General features: G+C 40.6%; 1 non-coding gene across 1 annotated transcript; it reads right to left on the reverse strand.

The window, feature by feature from the left end:
• Nucleotides 1-2,666: 2,666 nt before the first annotated feature.
• Nucleotides 2,667-2,773, reverse strand: LOC118489489. Its single transcript, XR_004887509.1, has one exon. It is a non-coding gene; the product is annotated as a small nucleolar RNA R71 (small nucleolar RNA).
• Nucleotides 2,774-9,761: the final 6,988 nt, after the last annotated feature.

Consider the following 9,761-nt stretch of genomic DNA (forward strand, 5'->3'; position numbering starts at 1 on the left):
TTGGGTGTATGTTAGTTAACTTGTTAAACATGATTGATTATAATTGATTGTATATAATCGAATGGTTGTGTATATTAATGATGTGTGTAAAATGCAACATATAAATTACATCAAATGAGGCATAAAACTAACCCTTTTTACGTACTAATATTGGAAAAAGAGTGTTTTTGTCTTCCTTTTGTATTTTCAGGATTAAATGAGGTCAAATTCACAAAAGAAGCAAAAAGACAGCTAAATATAACATAAATACAAGAAAAGGAACATAAGTGGATTGACCGACCCCTCAACAACATCCTCCCAAGAAAAATAGAGAAGGCAGAAGACTGAACACGCCCCGTGCTCAGCCAGCACGGGGCCGTGCCAAAGAAGCAGCAGAAAAGACAAACCTATAGAAGCTTCTATTGCCCACCACGGGGCCGTGCCCAGCGAACACGGGGTCGTGGCGAAAGTACAGCAGACGCATTAATTGTAATTGCGAATTACAATTAATGAAGGGAGAGAGTGTGTCAGACAGGCACGGGGCCGTGTCCAGCGGACACGGGGCCATGCCCAGCCTTCTGTTCAGCCTATAAATAGGAGTGCTTGGTTTCATTGCAACTCATCCCTTGGCACACCACCTCTCTCACACTTCATCCACCACCCACCACCATCACAACACCATCATCCACCACCATCATCCATTGTCCATCATAGAGTGTGTGAGTCGTCTCGGGATCCAAGATTGATCGTAAGAGTTCTTGACAATCAAGGCCATGTTTGCCTAAGTCTCTTACATCACTTGGTGAAGACAAGTGTTTAGTATAATACTTTTTATTTTCAATCTTTTGCACTTTTTATTTGGTTTTGTATTAATGACTTTAATAACTAGTTGCTTATGTTGAAGGTGATCTTTCCTTATCGTTTGTCCGTGGTGTCTTGGCATTATTTTACTGTCTATATAAAATAAAAGATTTTCACCATTCATATCTCCACGGTCTATGTGGAGGTATGTTGGCTACCTGGTCGGGGGTTAAGGGAACGGTTTGGTAAGGGTCTTGCCCTTGTTCAGCGTTTAGAGGTCCTGCAAGGGACCTGGGTCAAATTTAGTAGGATCTCCTTCAATGCCCATAGGTATTGGATGGCGGGGATCCAAACTCTTTGACCCCCTCATAAGTTAACTACTATTAATACTATAACTCGGCTATTTAGGACTGTATCCCTGCTGACTCAGACTACTTAGTCGAGGGTAACGTCACCTCCAAAAGAGGGGCCTACCATAATTTGCATTAATAACTTAATTCATTATCTTTCAATAATCCGACCCTTTAGGATTGTATCCTTGCTGACTCAAACTACTGGGTTGAGGGTAACGTTGCCTTCAAAAGAGGGGCCTACTACAATAACTAAGATAATCTCTTAAACAAGTGCAAAAGTGTGAAAATAATCAAAGGTTATACTAATACACGAGTCGGATCCAAGTGATTCATCTTGTCTATCTGTTTTTATTTTTATTTTATTTTCAGCATTTAGTTAGTTTTTATTTTCTTAGTTTAAAAAATCTTTTCTAACATTTTGATTTGGTTAGACGTTGAGGATAAACCGGTACTAAAAGCTCTTGTGTCCTTGGACGACCTCGGTATCTTACCAACACTATACTACGTCCACGATGGGTGCACTTGCCCATATGTGTGTTTAGTGTTAGTAAATATCGTGTTTTATAAATTTAAAACTTGGCTAAAAGTGTAAAAAGGGCTTAAATATACATCTAAATTTTATTACACCTAACGCACATCAAGTTTTTGGCGCCGCTGCCGGAGACACAAGGATTTTAAGAAAGTTAGGAATCAACGGCCTAATCATATTTTTATTTTTCTTTTTAATTTTTTAGGATTTTCTTAGTTTTTCAGCTTCTGCAGAGCTCAGCACGGGCCGTGCCTGGTCGGACACGGGCCGTGCCCAGCGTTGTTACTGGCAGTTTTTAGTTTTCCAAGTTACAGAAGGCTGACCACGGGGCCGTGTCGGTGCAACACGGGGCCGTGTCCAACTCTCCAGTAACTGGGATCTGGAAAACAATCACTGTAACTCCGACCACGGGCCGTGTTCACTGAGCACGGGGCCGTGGTGAACCTTCTGACCAGCATTCTTTTTTGTTTTTATTGCAGGACTTGGAACCAGACGCCACCCCTACGTAGTGTATGAGCTCCAGTTCTAATAAGGACATAAAAGAACCTCTAGAAGAACCCGAACGCTTTCTCAAAAAAAGACTAAAAGCCAAAAACCAAGAGAAGGTTTCAGGAAATCCACTTCCAATGGCGGATCAACGTACTCTCATGGATTATCTACGACCCACCGTAGGTAACCTCGGCGCCGCTATCAATGCACCGAATGTTGAAGCCAATAACTTCGAACTTCTGCCGCATTTGATACAAATGCTCCAAAACTCCGCAATCTTCCATGGGCTTGCGGACGAGGATCCCCATCTACATATTACTAATTTCTTAGAAATATGTGATACCTTTCGGATCAATGGAGCATCAAATGACGCCACCCGCCTTCGAATGTTTCCTTTCTCACTAAAAGACCGAGCAAAAGCTTGGCTTAACGCCCTCCCAGCTGGATCGGTAAACACCTGGGATGAACTAGCCCAAAAGCTTCTATATAAGTATTTCCCTCCCGTTAAAACGGCTAAATTAATGACTGAAATTAATACATATTCACAAGAGGACGGGGAATCCTTATATGAAACTTGGGAAAGGTTCAAGGAGCTATTGCGAAAGTGTCCACATCACGGCCTTGCGATATGGCAACAAGTATCCACTTTCTATAATGGGTTGTTGCCACACACAAGGCAGACACTTGACTCTAGCTTCGAGGGACTTTTAGGTAATCGCCGCCCGCATGAAATATATAACCAAATTGAGGAAATTGCTCAAACCAATTTCCAGTGGCACACTCCCCGAGGCAATAAATCTATTGCCCCGGGCGCCCATAAGGTTGATGAAAACACTTCTTTACAAGCCCAAATCGAGGCCCTTTCTTCAAAAATAAAAAAATTGGAAATGATAAAAACGGTCTCGGTTATGGCTTGTGAAGGGTGTGGTGGGCCACATGAAAATTGGAGTTGTATGAAAGAAACGGACGATCAACAATAGTCAGTAAGCTACATTGACAATAGACCTAGGCCGCCGGGTCCTCCAACGGGCACGTACAACCAAGGATGGTGGAATCATCCTAACCTTGGTTGGAGAGAACCCGGCAATAGTAGTAACCAACAAAACCAACGAACAAACTTTCAACAACCAAGAAATGAGTCACAAAATTTCACTCAAAAACAAGGTGGACGAGAAAGGCTTGAAGATACTGTATCTCGCCTCATCTCCGACACTGAAAAGAAAAACTCGGAAAGGTTTCTACAATTAGAATCAAATTTTAGAAATCAACAAGCTAGTATTCAAAACATAGAAAAACAATTAAGTCTACTAGCCCAAAATTTTTCCGAGAGACCACCAGGCGCATTACCAAGCAATACCGAAACAAACCCAAAAGCGCAAGTTAGTCTCATCACGTTACGAAACCGTACCGTGGGGCCTGCGGAAGCGCCACCGCCGACAGAGGAGACTATACCACCGCCTCTGCAAGAAAAGGACTCCCCTCCATCATCAGAGCCTACCAAAGCTCCTCGAGTTCCGTACCCCGGTAGGTTAATTCGTCAAAAGACCAATGAGAAATTCGTAAAATTCGAAAGTCTACTAAAACAATTGCATGTCAACATTCCTTTTATTGATGTCCTAACCCAAATGCCTAAATATTCTAAGTTCATGAGGGACTTCCTCACTCATAAAAGGAAAATTGAAACGTTGCAATTAGTTAACTTAGGCGAAGAATGCTCTGCCCTCGTACTCAACAAACTCCCCCAAAAGAAAATCGATCCCGGAAGCTTCATAATTCCTTGCTCGATCGGGGACTCCCCCGTTCGTAATGCACTAGCCGACCTTGGGGCTAGCATTAACCTCATGCCCTCATCAATGTTCAAAAGACTCGGCCTAGGAACAACGAGTCCTACAAAAATGAGCATACAACTTGCTGATCGATCCGTTAAATTCCCACAAGGTGTCATCGAAAATGTCCTAGTAAAGGTAAAAAAAATTTGTCTACCCGGCTGACTTTGTTATACTTGATATGGAAGAAGACACCAAAGTCCCCCTCATACCAGGGAGACCATTTCTAGCCACTGCACAAGCAGTGGTAGACATGAATAACGGAACGCTCACCTTAAGGTACGGAGATGATGAAGTAAAGTTCGGGGTTGGGAAGAGAATAGAGGACGATGACCCGGTCAACTACATGAAGGTTATTGATTCGAGTTTGGATGCTACTCTCCAACGGTGCAATATGGGATGCAAAACATCCCACTCAGAAAATATATAACCTCACTCTGAGTCTAGCCAAGGACCCTTATAAACGTGGCGCACCACGGAGGCATTCTGCGGAACTATCCTTAGCTTAGTTTAATCTTATAGTTTTAATTTGCAGAAATAAAACACACTCATGGTGGTAAAGGATGATAGGGGAATTGAGAAACATGGCCCCATGCACAAGAACAAGGCCACACGTCGACGATTTCTCCGTTACAGTAGGTTTAACACGGGCCGTGCCCAGCCAACACGGCCCCGTGCTGAACCCTCTGCAAGAAAATGCCCAGTTCAGGTAACTGGACACGGGCCGTGTTCACCAGACACGCCCCCATGTCCAGGCTTCTGTTTCTTTTTCTTAATTATCGTTACTGGCACTTGAACACGGGGCCGTGCCCGGTCCCCACGGGGCCGTGTCCAGACTGCCAGTACATAAATTTTTGCTTTTAAACACCATGTTACACATTCAATCAACCTAAAAATTTATTTTTGGGACACATTGAGGACAATGTGTAATTTAAGTGGGGGGGGGGGGCGGGGGATGCTAAAACCGTGAAATTTTGCAAGTCCAAATAACAAGCCTTACACAAAACTCTATTGGAACCGCTAATCACCCCAAATTTTTTTTCAAAAAAAAAAATTTTCATTTTTTTTACTTGTCTAAAGTTTAAGTTGGGAATTCTAAGATTAATAAGGTTATATTTTTGCAAGTTTACAACCGATAGCGTCGTGATAAAAAGAACTAACATAAGAAAATTATGAAACGGCATGACAAGCTTAGTTAAAATTCGATTATATATACTTGATCACATAGAAAAACCCATTCCCATAAAAAGTGAGTTTTGAGCCTTTATTGAGCATACAAATACACATCTTTAGACTAAATGCTCATTTTTCGTTTCTTGTGTGAATAGCCGCTTGGTTCTTACAACTCTAGAACTTGCCACGACGATTCATTCCCGATCCTTACCAACTTAAACCCAAGTAAGTAAATGATGGAGGCATTAGGACTAACCCTTTTTCTTTCAAAACCATTATTTTTATTTTTCTTTTCACCTACCCAAAAACTCCCCCTAGTTAACCCCTTTGAGCCTAAACCTTTCATTTCTTTACCCTAAAACCCTTTTACCTACCAAAACCCTTTTTATTTTTACCCTTTATTTTAGTAACAAGCTCGGTTTTCGTGTGACTGAAAAAAAAATGATGATGAAGTTAGAAATAAACAAACAAAGCTCTTGAAACAAAAGCTTGTTTGAAGAAATACTTCATTAAAATTAAAAAGTCACTAAAACAAAATGTTTTACGAAACCGACGCTTTTTACGCTTTTCGCCCTTTTCTACTAACCACTAACCCAACTACCCACCTTTAGCCCAAGCCTTTACCCAAAAAGTCCTCTTGATATTTACAAAGGTAACAAGTTAAAAAGGAGGAGGATTGATTGCTTGGCAAGCCTATGGTAGGGATAAGTTCCACGCCGCTCTCGAGTGATTCACTAAAAATACACCTTCGGCCGAGTGTGAGTGATTTCTCCCGTGAGGTATGTGAACTTGTATACAAATGGAATTTTAAAAAGGCATGCTATGCCCAAATAAGTAATTTCTCCTATGAAACGTTCTAAATAAATCATAACGAATAGGATTGTAAATAAATAAAAATAAAACCAAAAAGATCTTAGATTCCCGACACTCTATGACAAGCCAAAAACTTCTCTTCTACCCATTCTATTTGGGAGTGTAAGCCACGTATTAAAGAGTTTTGCTTGATGACAAGTAAAAAATTCAAGTGTGGGGGTATTTGATGTGTGTAAAATGCAACATATAAATTAAATCAAATGAGGCATAAAACTAACCCTTTTTAAGTACTAATGTTGGAAAAAGAGTGTTTTTGTCTTCCTTTTGTATTTTCAGGATTAAATGAGCTCAAATTCACAAAAGAAGCAAAAAGACAGCTAAATCTAACATAAATACAAGAAAAGGAACATAAGTGGATTGCCCGACCCCTCAACAACATCCTCCCAAGCAAAATAGAGAAGGCAGAAGACTGAACACGCCCCGTGCTCAGCCAGCACGGGGCCGTGCCCAAGAAGCAGCAGAAAAGACAAACCTATAGAAGCTTCTATTGCCCACCACGGGGGCATGCCCAGCGAACACGGGGGCGTGGCGAAAGTACAGCAGGTGCATTAATTGTAATTGCGAATTACAATTAATGAAGAGAGAGAGAGTGTCAGACAGGCACGGGGCCGTGTCCAGCGGACACGGGGCCGTGCCCAGCCTTCTGTTCAGCCTATAAATAGGAGTGCTTGGTTTCATTGCAACTCATCCCTTGGCACACCACCTCTCTCACACTTCATCCACCACCAACCACCATCACAACACCATCATCCACCACCATCATCCATTGTCCATCATAGAGTGTGTGAGTCGTCTCGGGATCCAAGATTGATCGTAAGAGTTCTTGACAATCAAGGCCATGTTTGCCTAAGTCTCTTACATCACTTGGTGAAGACAAGTGTTTAGTATAATACTTTTTATTTTCAATCTTTTGCACTTTTTATTTGGTTTTGTATTAATGACTTTAATAACTAGTTGCTTATGTTGAAGGTGATCTTTCCTGATCGTTTGTCCGTGGTGTCTGGCATTATTTTACTGTCTATATAAAATAAAAGATTTTCACCATTCATATCTCCACGGTCTATATGGAGGTATGTTGGCTACCTGGTCGGGGGTTAAGGGAACGGTTTGGTAAGGGTCTTGCCCTTGTTCAGCGTTTAGAGGTCCTACAAGGGACCTGGGTCAAATTTAGTAGGATCTCCTTCAATGCCCATAGGTATTGGATGGCGGGGATCCAAACTCTTTGACCCCCTCATAAGTTAACTACTATTAATACTATAACCCGGCTATTTAGGACTGTATCCCTGCTGACTCAGACTACTTAGTCGAGGGTAACGTCACCTCCAAAAGAGGGGCCTACCATAATTTGCATTAATAACTTAATTCATTATCTTTCAATAATCCGACCCTTTAGGATTGTATCCTTGCTGACTCAAACTACTGGGTTGAGGGTAACGTCGCCTTCAAAAGAGGGGCCTACTACAATAACTAAGATAATCTCTTAAACAAGTGCAAAAGTGCGAAAATAATCAAAGGTTATACTAATACACGAGTCGGATCCAAGTGATTCATCTTGTCTATCTGTTTTTATTTTTATTTTATTTTCAGCATTTAGTTAGTTTTTATTTTCTTACTAATACACGAGTCGGATCCAAGTGATTCATCTTGTCTATCTGTTTTTATTTTTATTTTATTTTCAGCATTTAGTTAGTTTTTATTTTCTTAGTTTAAAAAATCTTTTCTAACATTTTGATTTGGTTAGACGTTGAGGATAAACCGGTACTAAAAGCTCTTGTGTCCTTGGACGACCTCGGTATCTTACCAACACTATACTACGTCCACGATGTGTGCACTTGCCCATATGTGTGTTTAGTGTTAGTAAATATCGTGTTTTATAAATTTAAAACTTGGCTAAAAGTGTAAAAAGGGCTTAAATATACATCTAAATTATATTACACCTAACGCACATCAACTAAATATTAAAAGCTTAGCGTATATAATTGTTTAGTCGCAGACTATCTCCGGGTCGCACACCCCATTGGCAGGCCGCATACCCCGTCCATTCTGTTGGTCTGTTGTCGGCCCAAACTATCTCAAGCCCAACCCTTGTGAGAATGTGCATACATGTAGGATACGTAGTATGCGTTTGTGATTTAGAAATCATAACTAAACCCTAGCTCTCCCTCAAGTATCGACGCCAACCTATTCCTTCTTTTAAGCTTCCTCCCGATTCTAACACCCTCTCTTGCATCTCATAATCTGGTTAGTGTGCTTATCTTGGTATTGATTGGATTCCTGAATACGTTCGGCTGTATTCTTGCTTGTTAATTTGCATTAGTGATCACAAGATTTCTTATAATCTAGGGTTTGCTAGAAATTCTGTTGAATATGGTTTGATTGCATGAAAATGTTCAATAACTAGTGTTGTATGATAATAAGGGTTTCGATGGTTTGTTGATGATGATAAATTGTTAACATAAAGCTGGGATTACCCATAATGTTGATCGATGAACTAGGGTTGCATGATGTTAGTTTTTTGATGATTTTGTGTGGCATGATGTTCACAGATTTGTTTGGATGATTGTTGATAATGATTAAGAGAATATTGCTTATGATGATGAGTGAATAGATCTGTTTGTGCATGATTAGTATGATATTAGGGTTCATGAGAACCAATGTAAAATTTGCATTATTTTGATGATTACGAACGTGTAGATGTGGGTTGTTATTTGTTTGAACAGAAAGACTGAACCGTAGACTACGGTTGAGCACCGTAGTTTAGGTCATGGTTTTACTGATGCCGCACACCCCTACCCCGCACACCTGCATGTCGCACACCCCCACCGTACACCTTAGGAATGCATATTCTACACCCTCTTGATGCACACCGCATGTGACAACTCTCACTAAATCTGGTATCCGTACGACTTAATTAATACTTAATTACTGCTTAATTATTGTGCTTGATTGAAATTAGGGATAAACTGCTACCAGAATACTGATACATGTACATACTTGCATCATACTTTATTTGCTGTCACTCCATTATTTACATACTGAACTCTAGTGACAACCTTGATGCACAAAAGCACAGTAGCACAATGAACGGATAACCCATCAAACATGCTGATATAGCCAGCAGCAGGCAGACACTGCCTCTGAGGCCTGTATGAGCCAGAGATAGTTTGCTACACTAGTAGAGAGTGTAGGGATATAAGGGTTGTAGAACTGCGTCACTAGGTATAAGTTACAGTGACCGGATGTGCCTAAAACGTACTCTAAGTACAAAATTCAGCACTTTAATTAAAAATTCAGCATTTAGCTAACTAATAAAGTGCCAAAACATGAGAAAAATATTACTAGACACTTTCCAAAGTGTCGGGAATAAGTTGTGTCACTAAAAATAGTAATAACGACACTTTAAAGCTTTGTTAAGCACTTTAACGGATCACTATCCGACCGAACAACCGGACTTTACCCGGAACATGAAAATATTGCCATTAACATTGTTTCTCTTTTTCTGAGCCAGTTAGGGTCTCCGAATACCCTAACACCCGCTATAATGCATAACACGCTAGTAACCGAGTTAACCTCCAACTTAACTTAACTAAATGGCTAACTAATGGTTGAAATCTAACTAAGGACCCCCCCTCTAACCGAATTCGGTCCCCAAGGGACACCCTTGTCCTATTTTTGATTAAAATAATCACTCTTGTCTAATATCAATTAGACTGACATATGATCCTTTGGTTAATTGTG

This window comes from Helianthus annuus, chromosome 17 (assembly GCF_002127325.2).
Source record: "Helianthus annuus cultivar XRQ/B chromosome 17, HanXRQr2.0-SUNRISE, whole genome shotgun sequence".
Classification (NCBI taxonomy): domain Eukaryota; kingdom Viridiplantae; phylum Streptophyta; class Magnoliopsida; order Asterales; family Asteraceae; genus Helianthus; species Helianthus annuus.